Here is a 22448-nt window from a genome sequence, read left to right as displayed (position 1 = left end):
GGCTAACCTCTATGTTTAATATAGTGGCTGTTCTGTTCTCTGACCCCCCCCCCAGATAAATTTATTGGGGTGCATAATATATCAACCACAAGTAAGGAGTGAAGGCAGGGTAGTTCTGACAGGAGATGGGGGTGAACATACTTCAAGGACAATGTATAAAATTGTCAAAGACTAACATATTTTTTAAAAAATAAAGAAGAAATAATTTCAACGCATAGTATATTTCCTTCTCTATTAACATGTTTCTACCTGAAGTTAAGCAGGAGAATAAACTACTGAGTAATTCTTGATGCATCAGATAAAAATAACCTCACAAATTTTATCCTTTTGTTTTCTTTTTAGTATATTTTTATTACTTAAAACAATTTTTAAATTTATTTTGATCCTATTCTTTCCCTCCCTCAAGTACTTCTGGATCTTCTCACCCTCCCTAACCACCCAATTTTAAGTTCTTTCTCAGAATACAAAATAATACAACAATAAACCCAAAACAAAAAAAATCAAAATAAAATAACACACAAAAGGAAAAAAGAAAAAAATAAAACAAAACCAAGATCCATCTAAAATGTAAACAAATTAAAACACAGAAAAAAATGTTGAGTCCCAGTCTGTGATAATGTTGACCTACTTCTCCTGAACATGCCCAGGAGTGCTTGATAAGCCCAGTTTCCCTCCAGTGGATAAAAATGTTATTTCGTTCTCAAAGTGGGTATAAAGGACAGTTTAGGTGTAACCTTTACTCTAATGGATAGGTTTTGATTCATTCATTCATTCATTTATTCAATCATTTTTTAAATGTAACAATATAAAATATAGTAAGACAAAATAAGAACTATCATATCAAAGTTGGAAGATACAAACAGAAGGAAGAGAGCCCAAGAGAAAGCACAAGAATCAGAGGCCCACTAATAGCACACTCTAGAATCCCCTAAGACACTAAACTAAAATCTATAATATATTAATATATAATATATATGCAAAGGACCTGATACAGACCTGAGCAGGCCCTGTGCATGCTCTCTCAGTCTCTGTGGGATCATGTGAGCTTTGATCATGTCAATTTAGAGGCTCCTATTTTCTTGGTGTCCTCTATCTACTCTGGCTCCTACCCTCTTTCTGCCTCCTCTTCCACGCTGTTCCTGAGCAATCGGGGGGGGGGGGGGATTTGAAGGAGGCATCCTGTTTAAGCTCAGTGTTCCAAGATATCTCACTCTCTGCATGTCATCTTATCTTGCTGTGCGTGTGTGTATTTCTTTCTACCATCTGCAAGAGGAAGCTTCTCTGATGAAGCTTCTCTGATGATGGCTAATCAAGGCCCCAATTTGAGTGTAGCTAAATATCATTAGTAGTCCTTTTATCAGTATTTTTTTTTATTTTGTTAGACCACTTTTATCTGGTTTTCTCCTAGGTCCCTAGGCTATCTAGTTTCAGATTCTTGGTCACCCAAACAATATTGGGTATGGATTCCATCCCACAATTTTGTTTCTTTAAAAAAAGTTTTTAATTATCTGATTCAATTTCTTTTTCAAAGATTTAAGCTAAAAGTATGTAGATTGTTATTGTGGGATAGTAATATGAAGCATTTATTGTTTGCTGATTTTCATAATAAAAATATACTTTAAAACATATTAAAATGTATCAGTATAGCTTCCAGTGTTACAAGGAGACAAATGTTCAGCCCTGAAAACACACATATGAGTACCATTTCAGGGATTCAACAGGTTATATGTAGGAATATATATGTCAAAAAATATATATATGTATGCAATAACAATTAATTTAAAAAATGGCCACAGATTTGAAGGAGAGTGGGGAAATTATATACGAGAGTTTAGAGGAAGGAACAGAAAGACAGAAATGTTGTAATTAAATTGAAATCTTAAAAATAAACAGTACCAAAAAAGAAGCATTAAAAGTGTAGGACATAGTGACATACACCTGTAGTCGCAGTGCAATTTTCTGAGTTAGGAAGATTGTATTTTGGACATTATTCTGGGACCACATAATGAGACTGTCTCTCAAAAAAGAAAAATAAAGAAGTATTTAAATTATTTTTATTTTATTTTAACAGAATAGACTCTATCTCTAACTGACAGGAAGAAGTTAAGTAGTAAACAATGAATCTGGACTGCATTCATGATTCTGTGTTTACATGTCACTGTGTCTGTATGAGTATCTGTGTATGTATACATAAGCATTTATGAGTACAGATTTATGTATGCCTTTGTTGGAACATGTGTATTTATGTGTGGATATCTGCATGTACATATAAATGTGTATCTGTATGCTTCTGTATATGTATGTTTGTATAGGTGCATATATGTGTGTGTGTGTGTGTGTGTGTGTGTGTGTGTGTGTGTGTGAAAATGCTTATGTGTGTCTTTATGTGTATGGATTCATGGATAGATGTGTGAATAAATGCATGTGTTTTTATGTGCATGTTTGTGTATATGAGTATTTGTGTACTTATACATATGTGTGTATGTGTGTTTTATATATGCATATATATGTTTGCGTGTAAGTGTGAATGTGTTTGTGTATCTCTACATGTACCTGTTATTGTATGTATATTTGTGCATGTGTATTATTTATATTTGTGTGCATCTGTAGGATATATATATATATATATATATATATATATATGAATATGTGTGTATTAGTATATATGTATGTTAATTTGTTTGTGTTTTATGGGCTCATGTGTTTGTCTATATGTATTTCTCTGTGTGTGAGTATGTGTGATTATATGTCCCTGTAAAGATGTATATATACGTATTAGTGTGCATGTGTGTGTGTGATAGAGAGAGAAAAGAAAGAAATGTAAGGTTGCTTAGTTTCAGACTATTGCAAATAGAATTGAGTTTATTTTTCTTTCAGAAAATATTTGAGGAAGAAAATTATTTTGGAATATTTAAATTTTGACACAGAATCCAACAAAGGAAATGGTTGTTGATATTTTTTCCATTTGCTAGCACTGCTCTTAAATGAATAAACTTCATATGTCAAAACTGTGCCATAATAGAAACTGTAATCTAAACAATCTTCATATATTTTTGTCATTTGCTAGGTGCAAGATCATCATAAAGTTAGTGCAAAAAATGCAAGAGTACTATCTGAAGTATATAATTTTCATAGAGAAAATTCATTGAAAGCAAATATACATCATTCTACTCAGTAACAATTTTGGTTACTGATGGTGCTCTCTATTTCCTACCTTCCTTTCTTGCCTCCTTCCTTCTCTCCACAGCTGCTTGGCACATAAAAGCCTTTTAAAACCAGTGTGTGAGAGCCCTCCTTTAGAAATTAGAAATGAATTACTCTTGCCTTTCTTTAGAGGATTTTCAGTTATACATATGGAATCAACTTACAGAGGCAAGTTTTAGTGAGAATATGTAAAGAATTTCATGATAACAGAGATATATAATGAAGCATCAAAATGAACACATAATATAGCTGCACAAATATGAAATCTCATCTTTCCTGAGAGGATGTATCAAGACCAGCTTTTGCTATATATCAATACTTTATCTCATAAAAAGAGAATCATTATATTAAAATAAATATATAAGATCTTCAAGATTATCCAAGGAAATTATTGTAAGATATTATTTAAGAATTTTAATTTGAAGATCACAGAAGTGAATTATAAAACTTAAGTGTATTTTATACTTGGTTTAAAATCGTTGTTTTTTTTTTGTTGTTGTTGTTTTTTTTTTTTTTTTTTTGAGACAGTGTTCCTCTGTATAATTTTAGTGCCTATCCTGGATCTTGCTCTGTAGACCAGTCTGGCCTCCATCTCACAGAGATCCACCTGGCTCTCTCTGTCTCTCAAGTGCTGGGATTAAAGTTATGTGCCACCACTACATGGCATCATCAGGTTTCTTTAAAGAGTGAATGAAACTACATTTTTCATTATAGAAAGACACTTTTAGAAACAGGTGATTTTGTATAGTTTCCTACTTCAATATTAATGGATTTATTCTTTTATAAAATAAACAAATTAGAAGATTGTAGTCTTCAGTTTTAAAGTAATTATGAAGTTTTTAGAGAAATATTTAGTAGAGAATAATTCTGTAATGTAGCAGGACTTTCAACACAACCTGTGTGGTTTTTCACTGCAAAAAAAAGCAAAGATTCTGATTCTTTACTAGAGTCTCACCTTTTATCTAAAGACTGAGCCAAAGGAGCCCTCCCGTTCTATCTCAACCCTCCCCCTCCTCTTTCTACCCCTCTCTTCTCCTCCCCTTCCTTTTCTTCCCTCATCTCCTGACCCTTCCTCTTCCTTCCCATTCTTCCCCTTCCCTTCTTTCTTTTCTTTATAGTACATTATTTTAAGATTTTAACCTACCAAGTTTTGTGAGATTTAAATATTCATATAAAAATTCAAAACCACAGTCAATAATATTATTAAGCTTGAAAGATTCTAAGCTTTTTTTTAGGTTTAAACATTTTATACATATTACATATCTAGATATAAACTAAATGTTAGTACACAATGGCAGAATTTATTTATAAATTTTCTTTGAATCTTTTATTTCATTCAGAGTCTTATAATTACACATTTACATGGGTATAAAATAAAGAGGGTATTTTTTTCAGAATTCAATTATATATGATGGGAAAACTTCCTGAGGGTAACATCATATGAAATTATTTGTGCGATTTTTGGTATATATTTTTTAGTGTTTTGTCTCTTGCCAAATTAAACACTTTTGAAGATACATTTTGTAACTTTTAATGAGAAATTTATTACTTATGAATATATCAGTTGATTTCAGTGTTACTAATGTATCAATTTGGTTGATTTTAGACAACTTTTTTTTTTACTCATGAGTTTTTTATATAGACATAAGTAGTTTTTATTATTTATCTTGACATTGATTTTTGAACTGGAAGATTGATAGCACTTGATAATTATCAAAAAAATACATATGGTAGAGGACTTCCATTTACTTAACTTTACCTTAAAGCTAACATGAAAAGCCTCTTATAAGATCCAGGAATCACATTTTTTAATCTTGCATTTTCCTTAGCTAGTAATAGCTAGTACAATAAAGTGCTTCAGCGAGTATACTATAATACAGTGCTTAGGGCAGGGAAAGCTCATACATACCAGCCATATCAAAATTAAAATAAATTAACAACATTATACTTTGCATCTCTCAGTCTTGATTGCTAGAAGATGAGGTAGACAAAAAGCACATTTTAAAAAATGTATTAGATACTTTGTTTTATAAAATATTTTATTTTAACATTTCATTCTATTAGAATATATCTTTTCTATTAAATTCATTTATTTATTTACATCCCAACCACAGTTTCTCCTACTTCTTTTCTTTCCACCCCCTCTCCACCCCTCCCTCTGTCCTTCATCCACTCCACCTCCATTTCTGTTCAGAAAAGGGCAGGCATCCCATGGATTTCAAAAAAAACATGGTATATGGAGACATGGCAGGACTAAGAACCTCTTTAGGCAACATTGTAACATGAATCTTAGCGGGTCTTAGTAATAAAAATAAATCTGGGTTGGGTATTGGGGTGAATGTTGGAAGATCAGAGAATCAGAACAAGCCACAGCTACCTCTCCTTGCCAGTTCCTCAGCTGATCCTGTTTCCTCAGACTGGAAGCTTCTGTGTCCTCATCCAAATGGATCTCAGCTGAACTGTACTGCTCAAAAGCCTAAAAGCTTAACCAGCTCTAGTTCCTGGTCCTCCTTATATACCTTTCTGCTTCCTGCCATCACTTCCTGGGATTAAAGGTGTGTGTCACCATGCTTGGCTGTTTCCAGTGTGGCCTTGAAGTCACAAAGATACAGATGGATTTCTGCCTCTAGAAGGCTAGTGTTAAAGGCGCAAGTGCCACCATTTTCTAGCCTCGGTACCTAGTGGCTGTTCTGTTCTCTGACCCCAGATAAGTTCATTAGGGTGCACAACATTTTGGGGAACACAATACCACCACACAACATAGTATAAGGGATAGGTTTCCAAAAGCCAATCAAAGCTCCTACTTTTAGGAGTCCCACAAGAAGACCAAGGTACACAACTCTCACATATATGTAGAGGGCCTACCTTACATCAGTCCCACGAGCCAAGGCTTGTGAGTTCTGTGGGGTTTTGTGATGTTCTTGACACCTTTAATTCCTACAATCTTTCTTCCATTTCTTGAGCAAGCTTTTCCAAACTCTGCCTAATGTTTGGCTGTGAGTCTCTGCATCTGTTTCTATCAGTTACTGGATGAAGCCTCTATGATCTCAAATAAGGTAGGCACAAATTTATGATTATAGCAAAATATTACTAGAAATCATTACATTGATTGACATTATTTTTTTCTCTGATGGCATTTGGTTCTATCCCATGTCTCTGGACCATCCACCTTCTAAGTACTGGCCTTACATGCAGTTTCAGAGATGAGTTCACTCTCCTGGCATAGTGGACCTGTCACTGGTTGGCCACTCACACAATCTTGGTGCCATCCTTACTCCAGCCCATCCCATAAGCCTGATAGATTGTAGGTTAAAGTATATTTGGCTGGGTTGGTCCCAACCCCTCCACTAAAAGTCTTGCCTGGTCACAGGAAATGGTCTGTTCAGGGTACACATCTGTTTTTGCTTAGAGATTTAGCTGGGATCACCCTTGTAGGTGCTTGGGAATTTCCCTTGCACCCGGTTTCTATCTGACCCCTAAATGCCCACCCCTTTTCTAGTCATGACTTTCAGTACTGTCCCACTCCACCACCCTAATCTGATACCTCCTCTTCCCATTCCTACCTGCCCCCAGTCCACACATGACATATCTTATATCTCCATTTCCAGCTACATCCAAGCATCCCTGCTTGAGTTCTCACTGTTACCTAAATTCTCTGGGTCTGTGGATTCCAGCATGATTCCCCTTTACTTTGGAAATAATATCCACTTATAAGTGAACACATACCATGTTTGTCTTTCTGGGTCTGGGTCACTTCACTCAGAATGATCTTTTCTAGTTCCATACATCCATCTTCAAATTTAATGATGTTTTTTCATTGTTTTTTTTAACAGCTGAGTAATACTCCGTAATTCTCCATTGTGTAAATGTACCACATTTTCTTTATCCATTCTTCATTTGAGGGACATCTACGTTGTTCTGGGTTCTGGCTAATATAAACTAATCTGTTATGAACATAGTTGAGAAAATGTCCTTGTGGTATGATTGAACATCTTTTGGATATATACCCAAAATTGGTAAATCTGGGTTTTGAGGTTGCCCTACCTATACTTCCTGTCTGGCCCCTGCCCACTCAGTATTTTATCAACCAATCAGAGCAGCACATATTCACAGTATAGAGAAAGACATTCCACAGCAGAGTAGATTATGTATAAAACACCTTTATTATTATTTTCACAATTGGCTTTTCCAGGAAGTAAAGAAAAAGTAAGGAAAATAAGCTCGAGTGTGGGTAGTACTTGTTTAGGGACACTCAGAATTAATGGAATAGAAATGAAGGCATGGGCAGTGGAGTGGATGCAGGGAGGGGAGCTGTCATGGTGGCATACCAAAAGTACTGCCTAAAATGTTCCTTCAAAGATATTCTCCATCACACGTAGGTGTTCGGACCTCTTACATCTTCCTTATCAGTCAGTCAGTCATCTGAGTCTCTAAAGAAGTGTAATTATTGCACAAAGCACCATGTCACCCAAAGCAATATGTGATTTTTTTTTTTCCTGAGACAGGTTTCTCTGTGTAGTTTTGGTGCCTGTCCTGGAACTCACTCTGAAGCCCAAGCTGGCCTTGAACTCACATAGATCCACCTGACACTCTGCCTCCCAAGTGCTGGGATTAAAGGCGTGTGCAACTACCACCTGGTTCACAATATGTGAATTTAAAGGCTTACCTTTTTTTTTTTTTTTTGAGTTTACCACATAGACCTTTATTGGAGGGATCCACACAGGATGAACCCTCATTTTCATAGCTTCTTGATGGACATATTTTTCTAACTGTCCTTTTGCATGACCTTAGCTACTGCCATCTCAAAGTCCTCCTGAGTAACATGGACACGCCGTCCCCGCAGAGCATACACGCCGGCTTCTGTGCACACACCCTTCACTTCAGCTCCTGAAGCTCCTAGAATCAATTCAGCAATTTTTCTCAGGATGATCCCCCTGGTCAAGTTCATTTTCCAAGAGTGGATGTTCAAAATGTCCAGCCAGGCCTCCTCTTTAGGAGGTGGGAATTCAATTTTTCTATCCATCCTCCCAAGATGATGCAGGGCAGAGTCCAGGATATCAATCCTGTTAGTAGTCATGTTGACCTTGATATTCATGTTGATATTCTTGGTGGCCTCAAAGCCATCCAGCTGGTTGAGCAGTTCCAGCACTGTGCATTGCACTTCACTGCCACCGCCAGAGCCTCCCTCCAGCTGGGAGGAGCCGATAGAGTGTCAATCTCATCCATGAAGATGATAGATGGAGCATGTTCTCATGCCATGACAAACAGCTCCCTCACCATCCTTGCTCTTTCCCCAATAAATTTCTGTACCAGTTCAGAGCCATGAATAGAGGTACAGTCCATACAGGAACACTCCCATTGGTTGTGCAATACCCAGTGCTTCAAATTCTTTGATCTCTTTGATGTGCTTGTCCAGACCACCAATCATCTCATGAGTTGAGTCCGGCACCTTTTCCACCATCGTGAGTGACACCAGAGGGTCCATCTTATTAGGTAGGAACTTATGCAGAGCGGAGTTGTCATTCCTTAGAGCAACCCGGCAAGTGGGTGTTTCATCACTGATGCCAATGTTCTTGTCCACATCAAGGATGAATTTGCCTTCAGGATTGTCTGAGAGAAGGGCTGTGGATTAATCCCAGTAATCAGCATAATTTACCGACGTCATAGCGGTTCCTGGCGAACTTACTACCAACGTCACCGTTCCTGGAGAACTTACCGAAGTCGCCGCTCTGTGTGTTGAGTTCTGAATCCTCTTCGACCCCTCACCTGGTGTCCGAAGTTTCCTTCCCGGGTTTCGGCACCAGTTGCGGCGCGCTCCTCGGCCAGCGAGGAAGAACGACCACCACGCGAGGATTCTTCTCAGATCACACTTTATTGGAACGCCTCTTGATTAAGGGAGAGCGGGAGGTGAGGGGCCCCGAGGACTAAACTGCAGCTGCTTATATAAGGAATCAGGCAAACGTGCCGTACTGTGATTGGGTCCCGCCAGAATGCAAGCACGGGGAGCCACGGGATAGGCTGAGGACATAAGGCCAATTACCATACTCGTGCATCAGAGCCAAATATGGAGTTGTTTACAGCTAGGCTACCAGGAAGCCAGTGCCATCTTTGAATAGCGGCTCCCTACACAGGATGGACCTTGACCAACACTTTTCTTATCCATGGCCCGAACTACTTCTCAAACATAGGAGCACTGTTCCTGCAGCAGCTACATCTCCTCCCTCAACAGGCGAGTTTTTGTGTTTAGCTCATTCCTCTGTGCCTGGAGTCTCTGGAGATTCTGACTCTTATCATTTACAATCAACTGGAGTTTTTCCATCTTGGACAGATGATACTGGCAGAGTCCACTGCCTGCCTTCCCCTCTTCCAGTTCCATCTGCTCTGGCCCATCAAGCGCCATCTTCCCTCTTTGGGCAGGGACCACCGGCATCCTAAAGGCTTACCTTGAACAGACCCTTGGGCAACTACTCATTGGAATGGAAGTTAAGTGGCACATAAGAGCTGACACCATTAGTTTTTGAGTAGCACCAAAACTATAAAATAATTTTTATCACTAACCCGTATGTTTAAACTATTTATTTACCACTTTCATCTCTTAATATGTTTTTAATTTAAATAGAACCAAGAAAAAGAGACTGTTAAGTCTTTTTTTTTTTTTTTTTTCGAGACAAGGTTTCTCTGTGTAGCTTTGTGCCTTTCCTGGAACTCACTCTGTAGACCAGGCTGGCCTCAAAACTTACAGAGATCCACCTGCCTCTGCTTCCTGAGGGCTGGGATTAAAGGTGTGCACCACCACTACCCAGCTGAGACTGTTACATCTCATTTTTACTTCAATATTATTGATAGAAATACATTTAAAATTATTTGTAATGATGTTATTTTTAAAAGAAAAATCTTAATTTGTATCAAATGTTTACCTTATAGTTATACTTTAATGAACAGCAATATATATTTTTCATAATAAAAAAGTAACAAAAAAACTTGAAGGTAGATTTTTCTGTTGGCCTTGGAAAAGATAAAACGGTGAAATATAATTGATGATTTTTTAAGAAATTATTGAATTCTATTTACCTAATTTCTTGACTGAATTTCCTTAATCAGGGAAGGGTACAATACACCTATGATACCAGTGTGTGCAATAGGAGGCAGGGATGCTGGGAGTTCAGTTTGTTGAACTTGGCTGCATAGTGAGCTGAAGTTTAGCTGAGGCTAGATTTCGTGAGATTGCATTTTAAACAATGTGAATAAAAGGCACAGGAAGTAAGAATAAAAGATGCCTCTTTGCTAGCTGTTGACTCATCTTATTCTTTATGGTATACACCATGGTTGCATTTCATTCTACACTGAGCCAGCATAAAATATCAGACTTTAAATGTGAAATGATGCTTGTTCAGTGCTAAATATGTCCCCAGAATGGTTAAGCACTTTATATGAATTGTTTTAATTATTCTTTATATGCAGAGGGGAAAGAGAATGGTTAAAGTTAAGAAAATTGCCAAGATCATGTAACTGGGGGAAGGATTGAACTCAGATGCCCATAATCCTAAATTTATACTCTATGGTGGGATCTTTTTACTGCCTTGCTTCCAAGATTTATGAAACTAAAAAAATGGAAGTCTCTATACTTAATGTCTATATTGTGAGGGTAATTATGAATTACAGAAAGGCATGTTTAAAATTCTTATTATTATCCATATTTTAAAATAACTGCTCACCAACTGATCTGGAATATTCCTACAATTCTTCATTTTAAAATGAGGCAGATTTGCACTAAGCACCATTTACACCATCTGTTTTCTTTTTTGTCCTGCATTCTTTGTCCCCATGAACTTAAATTCAAATACATTATCAATGTTAAATAACCTTAGTGAGAAACCTGCTCAGTTTTTAAAATACAACAGAGAAAAACTAACCACCAAATAATTTTCAATAGACTTTTGTCATAGAGGCTGTCTTGAGAAAAGAACTTAATGCCAGCTGTTATAGGCAAATTTAGCAATTTCCTACACATTTAGCACAAAGCTAATAATATTTTAGGATCTAATTTAATAGACAAATTTCTTCGCAATTTTCTTCTTTATGTAATTGGCTAACAACATCCTCTCCTCCCTCCCTCCCTCCCTCCTTTCCTCTCTCTCCCTCTCTCTCCCTCTCTCTCCCCCTCTCCCCCCCCCGACTCTCTCTGTCTCTCTCTCTCTTTCTCTCTCTTTTTCTCTTGCTCCTTCCTGCTCCTTCTTTTTCCCTCTACCTCTCCTCTGACTGGTTTGAGAAAATTTTCTTCATTTTGCCGAGATTTCACATTATGGTTTTAATATGCTGAATCAGAGCACTGAATTTAATATTTAACCTTTTGAACGGTACTATGGAACTTTCCAGTTTAGTACATAAACATAAACCTTCCAAAAGTTCAGGCTACCTAAGTAATAAATGAAATTTTGTAATTCAAGGCTCTGTTTATTGTTATGTACAGTATGAAGGGAAATAACATTAAAGAAAATAAGTACATATATCATAAATCTGAAATCATTACACCTTCACACTTTAGGTTTTGATTCAAAAGATCCATTTTGAAATACTGTGAATCTTTTTTAGTAGTTTAGCATAAAAAGAAATCCACATTTGCCTCATGGATAATTGCACATTAATTTGGGTTTGTATTAAAATAAAAAATATATATAAACCTCAACTGAGCCATCCTTCTGTTATCCTTGTTTATAGAAATGCAAATGTAAATTCCATATTATTAAATAATTCATTTAAAAGCAGGTGCTTGGATCTAGAGAGCTGCCTCAGCAGGAAGAGCACATGCTGCTCTGGAAGAAGACCTGGTTTCAGTTCCCACTAACCACATGGCAGTTCACAATTATCTGTCACTCCAGTCCAAGTGATTCAGGCCCTTCTTGTGGCTTTTGTGTGCAGTAGGCACATACACAAAGCACACTTACATACATGTAGGTAAATCTCTCAGGAATTTAAAAATATATAGATCTTTTTAAAATAGAATGTAGTCAATTAATGGCTGACAGTGTAGCTGAATGATAGAATGATTGCTTATTAAATTCACAGTATTGGGTTCAATTAAAGCAGTACTAAGAAAAAATAGTTTATGGTAGTTTGCTAAGATGCACGCTAGAGTCCATTCAAAGTAAACTTGTAAAAATATAAAGAAAAACTGCACTACTGTAGTACAAACTCCACAAAAGTAGACATTTTTGTGTCCTACTGAAAGAATTAGGAACTCCTCTCATTCCCGACCATTCTCTTTTGGTTTTAAGTACAGGAAAACTGCATGCAAATGAGATAAGACAGCTTCTCTGTCTTCAATGTCAATTTCACTTTGTCATCATGTGAGGAAAATCTCTGGCTGGTATCTTAGGGGGAAGATGAGCTGAGCTGAGGTATTCAAAAGCATAAGTAATGATCAAAAGGTGTTTTACTGCAGGCTCATGTTTAATAAAATATGAAAAAATGCATTAAAAGGAATAGTAGCAAAAAGGACGATATTTTTACACGCTAATCTTCAATGACGTCTACTTCCTATTTAAGTTAATGCAAATCCAACTTTAAAAAAATAATTGTTTCCCATACCCCAGGTGCCAGTTTAAAGCATTACAGAGATAAGCCTGGTGTACTCTTGGAAGAGTCTTCAAATGAATTAGATGGACAATTGCTCTGTAAGCTCTAGTGTGTACCTGATGATACTTTTACTGTGCAATCTAGGTGATCCCTCATTTCAGGAGTCTATCTAGACTCTGCCAGAAGGTATTAGGAAGCTACTGATTCCTTTCTCAGCTGAGTAATCTTGTTTGTCACCCCTAAAGGCATCCAGGTGACTCCTTCATACTATGATTGAGTTTAAGGCTTATTCGTCTTCAGTCCTCTAATTAAACAAGAGGAAATCTAAATTAAATTTCTTACTCTTAAAAGTCCATAAACTCTTAAACTGAACCATTCCCCGGGCTTCCTCTTGGAAAGCCTTTAAGTTTAAAAAAAGGGGCAAGTTGACGCAGGTGATTTTGCCTCCTGGCAGATGCCCTTCATGTCAGGTTTTAGCCTGTATACCTCCCATTGTGTTTTGACAGATGGTAAGTCTCCTTTGCTCCTCTGTCAATCACCTCTCTAAGCTTAAAACCTTCTATATTTTGAATAATCTGTTTATCTAGAAGAAAATCACAATTAACTCCTTGAACTTCACTGCCATCAGGCACTCTTGAACCCATGATCTGCCTCAAAGGTGGGAACATGCATGAGAATTCCAATATTTCTAATGCCAGGTCTGCTCATTTCTTGTTCTGAGATTTACAGTTAAGGTCAAACTCTCCAAGACCTTTGGATATTTTACAGCTACTTATCCAAACTAATATAATAAACATTTCATGCATGTGTGTTACAGAGTCTGAATACTGTGTTTACAATAATAATGCAATGATAAAATGCATTTCATTCAATTGGCTTATAAGATAAAACAACATGTCAGACACAGGAATTTAATAGGGTCAAGATATAAAAAAATGACCCAATGAAGTAGATTTCAGAGTTTTATTTAATAACATATATTAATGCAAACTCAATGAAACTGATTCTTCGTGTTTTCTTCAGTACCTTAACCTACTTAAAATGGGACTTATCAAAAAGAATGGGGAGGTAAAATGACTTACTATTTTATAAATTTCAATATTGCCTAGAACTAGGTAAATATCACTGGTTATTGTGGACATATTTATCACCATTGCCACTTTTATCAAGATGATTTTTTAAAGGAAATAGTGAAATAAAACTAAAACACAGGAAGTTTGTTTTTTTTTTTTTTTTTTTTTTTTTTTTTTCCGAGACAGGGTTTCTCTGTGTAGCTTTGCGCCTTTCCTGGAACTCACTTGGTAGCCCAGGCTGGCCTCGAACTCACAGAGATCCACCTGGCTCTGCCTCCCGAGTGCTGGGATTAAAGGCGTGCGCCACCACCGCCCGGCAAAACACAGGAAGTTTAAAGACTGCTCCATGGAAAATAATAACACTTTATTTGTCTCTACTATTATTAATTTGTTTTTGAAAAAAAATGAAATTGAGTTTGGAAAGATATGCAAGTTAAAACACATAGTAGCACACATTATATTAAACTAATGTTTGCAGTAATTTTTCTATCTCTGAAAAGACGTTTTAGAGGATGTTGATTGAGATTGCATTGAATCTGTATGTGGCCTTTAGTAAAATGATGATTTTCACATTCTTAGCTCTATCAATCCAAGATCGTGGGGGAATCTTCCCATTTTCTACTAGCTTCCTCAATATCTTTTCTCAAGATTTAGTTTTCACCAAAGAGATCTTTCACATCCTTAGTAAGGTTTATTCTTCAATATTTTATTTTCAGGAGGATTAGAATTCCAGATATTAAAATAAAATATAGTGCTGTGCTAAAAAAAAATTTGGTGCATGTACAGAAATAAGCCTGTAGACTAATAAGACATGATAAAAGACAACAACATGAGTGCATGTAACTATTATCATCTAACCATTGACACAGATGACAAAGATATCTCCAATGTCTAAAGATGCTGGGGCTATTGCAGGAGATTGAGCAGAAAGATAATAACTTGCAGAGGATCTGGAAGTCTGCTGTGTATTTGCCTTCTAGATGTAACATAGAAACCACACCCTTGAAATCTAAACAATATGAATGCCTAAACAAGATCTGAACAATGACTACACCAGTTGAGAGGCAGAGAAGAATGGGGGAAATGTAAAGCCTCCCCACCCTTCATAGATGCAGAAGTACGGGTGATTAATGACTACTGAGAGAAGAAAAATTAGTCCTGCCTAGGCAGGAGACTTCTAATTAGTTATCCAATATAAATGGTCTAACCTCACCCCCCAAAAAAAAAATATTGGACATACAAGTAACACTAAATGGACTAAAAAAATTATACTTACGTAACATATATAAACATACACTAGCTCTTTCCGTATCACTATAAAGTTATTATTAAATTACCTTGTCCTAGTTACACATTTATTTGTCTGATAACTTGTTTGCAGTTAGGAGGGGCCGAAATGAACTTGATGGAAATTGTTCAAAATATCGTGTTGAGCTTTTCTATGATTATTAACCTGGGAATTCCTTCAAAACAATAACACTTGAAGTTTGTAACTAGAGTATGGCAATATTCTGAGATATAAAACCTTTACCCTCAATTAAATTGTGTTAATACCCTTAAGAATGCCTCTTGAAAGTTTTCTAACGAGCTTAAAATAGAGATAGGAGAGCCATGCACACTATGTAGTGAAATAACAATGAATGAACGTGAAAAATGCCATTTAAGTCTCTGCTCACACATCTAAAATCCACCAGAGTTCTTCTCCCCATAGTTTTACAGGAGTATTGCTCCCCTTCAAAGAGAGCTCCAACCCAGATTAACAAAACCTGTCTCTTTGATCCCACTGTGCACCATAAGCCTTGCCTCCTTGATCTCTGTATGCAATAACCCTTCCCCCCTTTTCAACTTCATAAACTAAACACGCTGAGATTTCAGAGTACCATTTGATGGCATAGACCATCAGATCCTAGATTTTCTGTGTTGTCTGTCTATCACTCCTTCGTTCTCTCACAGGCCCAATCAAGTAATTTCCTGGAGCTATGCTGGATGTGACACTGAACTCTGAAATTTGCCATTTTCTTTAGAGAAACAGGACAATGCAAAAGCAAGGGTTCTGCTCTCCGATGCGGTAACAATGCTTATAGCATGTGGTTTAAATGTGAAATGCCTGCATGGACTCTTGAATTTGGCCCCTTGTCTCCAGATGGTGGCATTGATTGCTATTGTGGAATGTTCAGGAGGTCAAGCCTTATTGAAAGAAGTAGGTCCCTGAGAGAGGGCTTGGGGGGTTCATAGCTTGGAGTCTCATCCTGTTCACTCTCTGCTTTGTTTCTGTAGATGAAATTTTTTTTCACAGCTTCCTCTGTAGCCAGGAGATTTCTCTGGTCCTACCCAGCCCTGTGGTCATTTAGCCACTTATAAAATATTTACTCAGAGGCTTAATATCAATTATCAATTGTATGGCCTATGGCAGGCCTCTTACTAGGTAGCTCTTACATTTTAACTCAACCCTGTAACTATTAATCTATATATTGCCACGTTTCCTTGGATTTCCCACCTGCCTCTAAGAGGACTTGCCATAGGCCGAAGCAGCTTATTTATTAACCAATGGGAACAACATATATTCACAGTTTACAGAAAGACATCCCCCGGCATTCTTCTCTCTCTAAAGTGCATCCTCACCATGGTAGATGGAAGACAAAGTCTTTCACTGTAAGCTGAAATAATACTTTATAGATGTAACCAACCGTCTTATTAAATAAGAAACACAGAAACAATGCAAAAGAGAAAGCCGAGAGGTCAGAGCTCAGAGCTAAAATCTCACCCTTCCACCTGGGGTGTCCCAGCTTCCCGAATGAGGGCTCTATTTCCTGTCTGTTCATCTATTTAAAGTATTTTGTTCTGCCTTCTCATTGGTTGTAAACCCAAACACGTGACTGCCTCGTCACTGTCTGAATGTACAGCCCCCTAGGTCTTAAAGGCATATGTCTCCAATGCTGGCTATATCCCTGAACACACAGATATCTATGGGATTAAAGGCATGTGCCACCACCGCCACACTCTTGCTATGGCTCTAATAGCTCTGACCCCCGGGCAACTTTATTTATTAACATACAATCAAAATCACATTTCAGTACAATTAGATTACCACCACAATACTTTTCTTCCTTAAGATTATTGTTTTCAGGTATTTTGTCAAAACAATGAGAAAGAAAATTAAGACAGCCAGAGAGTGGATTTTTTATAAACATAAGATTTTAATTTCCCACCATCATAACAGAATTTCAAGGTTGAAGAACTGATGGAGTTCCAGCCCAGTGCAGGTCAAGTATCTTCAGGATGGAGCCTTATTACTGACCCTTCACTGGCGAAAGCTTTAGGGGCAAAGGGACTGATTTCATCTTGCCTTTTTATTTTTATTTTTTTATTTTTTAAGACAGGGTTTCTCTGTGTAGCTTTGTGCCTTTCCTGGATCTTGCTCTGTAGACCAGACTGGCCTCGAACTCACAGAGATCCGCCTGACTCTGCCTCCCGAGTGCTGGGATTAAAGGTGTGCGCCACCACTGCCAGGCTTCATCTTGCCCTTTGTAGCTGGAAGTCTTACTCTTGTTGCCTAATCATATCTTGAAAATCTCACCTTTTAATACTGTAGCACCAGGGATTATATTTCAAACTTTAATACACTTCAGATATCAAATTGGATTTAAACAAATACACATACATGTAATGTCTGCAGAGCTTGTATTTCATTCTCAGTATATTTTAATTTTTTGCATTTTTCAATTTTTTTTAACAAAAGGAAGTTTTAACGTGAGGCAAGTGCAATATATTCTAGCAAGATAACAGGCATCTTAATGATCAGGTGACAGTCCTTCAGGGGCAGAAAGGATGACCAATTCAGAAATAGATTTGAAGTTTTCCCTTCCAATCATTCATGTGCAGAAGCATGGATGGAAACTAACTTTCATTAGTTGCACATCCTAAGTGCCACTAGTCAATCAAGTGAAAAATTATTCTTAACCTACAAGTAAGAAAAGTCCTCTGAGCAAAAATTTAGGTAACAGAGTTAGTTGTGTTAATAAACTCACAAGAGACTTGTGATGATAACCTTTCTAGGAATAATAACTGCTAAAAATGGAATTTAACATTAATTTATAGACACAAAATTATGCATGTGTCACTATGATAGCATACATTATAATGTTCATTTTTGTGGAAAAGGAAGAGAAGAAAAATTAGAAATGAAGAAGTAGGGAGAATATTGCAATTACTCAGGTAAAGATAAGTAATATCTAGAGGCAGAGGTCTTATCTGAGAGTTTCCTAAAGTATATAGGCTCTAGAAAGAGACATATCAACAAATGGATGAGACCTGACAGAAAATGTTATCTGAATGAATTTTGAAATGTAAGTCTATTTATTTATTTCATCTTTTATTTCTTTTTATTTCTTCTTTTCTCAAACATCTCAAGTGTAGGCTCCTCTTTCTCTACTCCCTGAGTTCCCCACACACCCCTCCCACCTCCCCAGATCCTCCCCTCCTTTGTTTCTCTTCATGAAAGATCAGGCCTCCCAGGGTTATCAAGTGGACATGGCATAACAAGATGCAATAAAATTTAAGTCTCTATAACTCACAGGATATTTACTGCTCTCCTTGATTTGTATCATTTAGTCTATAATACACATACACTATTCAAAATAATAGCCACAAATGAGTCTTTTTTTAATACTATTCCCACTTTCTTCCACAGTAACACACAATTTTCCTGAAGTGTTAGGTACTTGCTCTCAGTCTTAAAACAAGTATTATATTCAAATTAAAAACAAAATTTAACACAACAATTTAACATTTCTTATCTTAGTATACAGACTGTATATAATTCTAACAATTTAAAATGTTAGGAAGAAATTTTGTTAAATAATAAACCTCTGATTATGAAAGATACAATTCATATATATTCACATCAACAATAATTCTTTCATTATCTGAAAAAAAACTTTGCACATGGATGCAGGAAGACTTGTTTAAGGATATGATTGACTCAGAAGAAATTTAAAAAATACTTGGCCGTAGAAGAGTGGATAATAACATTTTGTTGTTTTGTTCTCTCTCTCTCTCTCTCTCTCTCTCTCTCTCTCTCTCTCTCTCTCTCTCTCTCTTTGCTATAAATCCAATCCACCATGCACATTGGTGCAATAGTGGTTGGAAAGTTAATAAGCATAATTAACTCCTTTACTATTGGATTTAATCTTTGTCACATAAGAGAGGATTTATACCTCATACTGTAAATATTATCAAAATTCCTGGACAGTTATGAGCTCTATTTTGTTAAACAGTCATGTTGTCAAACAACATTATAGATATTTATGTTTTCATACACCGATTTGTATTAAGTGAATTATTTGCATAAAATAAACTTGTATAAAGTGATTTTGTATAAAGAGAAAGCTAAATTGTTCTTTATTTTTCACTTTGTTGCATAAGGAACCGCAAATGCCTTTTGGGGTTAACACTTCATGGGCTTTGCCCCCGTCCACTTTATCCTGACTGTTGTTACTGTTTATCTCATGTTTACACAGTCAGTCATTTTGGTGAAACCTTTTGGGTCTAACCTCTGACATTACTAGGATATAAAATCTTACATCAAACTCTTGGATCCTCTGGCTCTTATAATGTTTCTGCTCATTTATCTTCAATGTTCCCTAATTCTCTATGAGGTAAGTTAATAATGAAAATTTTGTAAATGAATCCCTAGGACTGGGCTCCACAACTCTACATTTTCATTGGTTGTAGTTTTCTGTATGATCTCCTTCTGTTGCAAAGAGGAGTTTCCATATTGAGGGGTGTGGAAAATGTGAATCAATGGGTTTAAGGTAGTTAAGGACTATGCTGATTTAGTAAAAGGGAGATTGTAGCTTCTCCAAGATCCGTGACTTCACTATCCCTTGGGTAAATAAGTAATGCTGAGAGTGTGAGGAATCATCTTCTTCAGAGAAGACCACACCAATTTGTTATCTAACACCAAACAGTCAGCCCTGGCACCACACACATGAGTGCCATTATAAAGACTGAGCAGGTTGTATTTCAGGATATATATGTTTATATAGACACATACATTATATAAAAACAGTTCATTAGAAAGAAGACATGACTTTGAGAGCAATAAGTGGTATATAGGAGGTTTTGAATGGAGGAAAGAAATAAGAAAATGATACAACTATATTATAATTTCAAAACTTAAGTGCTGTGGGATGTTCTGTATGTCCTGTGGAAGCCCGTTCTTGGGTTCCTCATGGCTTTACCCAGCAGGTCCACATAGAGAATGACTAAGACCATGGGCATGAGTGCAGGTGTCTGAGATGGTCTGCACTTGGTTGTGCTGGGGGATGGTCTGTATGGCAAATGTGTTGCTCTGATTTGTCAATAAATAAAACCTGATTGGCTGTGGCTAGGCAGGAAGTATAGGCGGGACTAACAGAGAAGAGAAATAAAAGAACAGGAAGGCAGAAGGAGTCACTGCCAGCTGCTGCCAGGACAATCAGAATGTAAAGACTCTGGTAAGCCACCAGCCACGTGGCAAAGTATAGATTAATAAAAATGGGTTAATTTAAGATAAAAGAACAGTTAGCAAGAAGCCTGCCATGGCCATACAGTTTGTAAGCAACATAAGTCTCTGTGTTTACTTGGTTGGGTCTGAGTGGCTGTGGGACTGGCGGGTGACAAAGATTTGTCCTGACTGTGGGCAAGGCAGGAAAACTCTAGCTACAAATGGTGCCCAACGTGTTGGCAAGAGTTTCCACCTAAAACCTGAGTAAAAAGATTCTAAAACAGAGCTAAAAACAGTTCCTAGTTGTCTCTGTCAAGTTAGCAGCAGCATGCGTGTTTGAGCTACTAGCTACTATGGCGGGTTCCTGGTGTGTGCACTCGACCTGCAGTATGGCGGGAATGAGGCCTCTGCAAGTGGCACATTAAGCTGCATGGTGGATTTAGCCTTTGCTAGTACAAAACAAAAAGAGGTTTCTGGGCTACACGCTGCTTTGATAAGAAGCATAGACCCACTATTTCTGAGAGTTGATGGCTCCCAGAGCTGGCAGAAAACGAACCACCGCCATGTTGGGAAGCTGAAGTGGGTGGAGCCAGCAGCCACAGTGCCTTTTCAGTCTTAGAAGGCTGCAGTTTAAAGCAATAGGCTCAAGGTAATATAAAACATAAGCCACATAAAGATGGCTACGACACAGAGAATCTGGATTATGTTCTCTTTGATATTCATAATTAAAGAAAACCATTTGATTGCAAAAGCTGTTGAGTTATGCCAAAATGTATATTTTAAAGGTACGTTGACTTCAAAATTTGGATATAAGGATATGTTGCTTTGGAAAAGAGGCTCTACTTTTGTTTCTACAGAAAGCCAGAGGCTATGGATTTGTTCCAGATTAAGATACATCAGGTTTGAACAGCCAAGACCCCCTGAAAGGTCTCCGATGACACCATGGCCCAGATGATCCAACATCCAGAATTGTTTCAAGGCAACTGACTCAGACGATACAGCCTCATGGACTACTCCATGATCCTTAAATTTTTTTTGTGTCCCCATAAGATACAGCGCCCCCCTCCAGCAGGAAGTAGTAAGAGAAGCTAAGCCCAAATTCCCAAATATACCAAGCTGGCTTTGGAGATGTGTAAAAGTTAAAACCTTCCTTTTTAAAAAAAGAAAAGGGGAAGTGCTGTGAGATGGTCTGTATGTCAAATTTCTCTGGTCAATAAATAAAACACTGATTGGCCTGTGGCCAGGCAGGAAGTAGGTGGGACAAGGAGAGAGGAGAATTCTGGGAAGCAGAAGGCTGAGGTGGAGAGACACTGCAGCCACCGCCAGGACAATCAGCATGTAAAGACTCATGTAAATCCACGTGGCAAGGTATAGATAAATAAAAATGGGTTAATTTAAGATAAAAGAACAGTTAGCAAGAAGCCTGCCACGGCCATACAGTTTATAAGTGATATAAGCGTCTGAGTGATTATTTTATACGTGGATTGTGGGACTGCGGGGCTTGGGGAACCTGGAGAGAAGCCCTCCAGCAACAGTATAGATTTATGGAAATGGATTAATTTAAAATATAAGAACACTTAGCAAGAAGCCTACCACAGCCATACAGTTTATAAACAAAATAAGTCTCTGTGTTTACTTGTTTGGGTCTGAGCAGCTGTGTGACTGGCGTGTGACAAAGATTTGTCCTGACTGTGGGCAAGGCAGGAAAACTCTAGCTACACTTAAGTGAAGTTATAAAAATCATTTGACAGTGTATATTCTATTTCTAGTGATAATTAAGCTTCTCGGGAATTCAGAAGAAAGAAAGCTTAAAACTTTTGACTAATTGCAATTACACTTTGTATTATTCTAAGTATTGCAGCTTTTTCTTGTATCATCATCACATCTTGATTTAATATATATTTTTAAGATGCAAAGTCCAATTTACGGGTATATAGTCCAGGTTTACTTATAGATACATTTTTATACTTTTTGAGATAAAGCTTAGTTAATTCTAAGAAACTTGTTTACACTGTTGAACAATTTTTATAATATTTTACATTATAATATTATATATAATATAATATATAAAATATAATATAATATTTAAAATATTTAGATCAGTTTAG

At 37.0% G+C, this 22448-nt stretch overlaps 1 pseudogene; it reads right to left on the bottom strand.

The window, feature by feature from the left end:
• Positions 1 to 7942: 7942 nt before the first annotated feature.
• On the bottom strand, positions 7943 to 9624 carry LOC114696770 (annotated as a pseudogene).
• Between the last annotated feature and the right edge of the window lie 12824 nt (positions 9625 to 22448).

The sequence above is a fragment of the Peromyscus leucopus genome, chromosome 15 (assembly GCF_004664715.2).
Source record: "Peromyscus leucopus breed LL Stock chromosome 15, UCI_PerLeu_2.1, whole genome shotgun sequence".
NCBI classification, from domain to species: domain Eukaryota; kingdom Metazoa; phylum Chordata; class Mammalia; order Rodentia; family Cricetidae; genus Peromyscus; species Peromyscus leucopus.
This window is presented reverse-complemented; position numbering and strand designations above follow the sequence as displayed.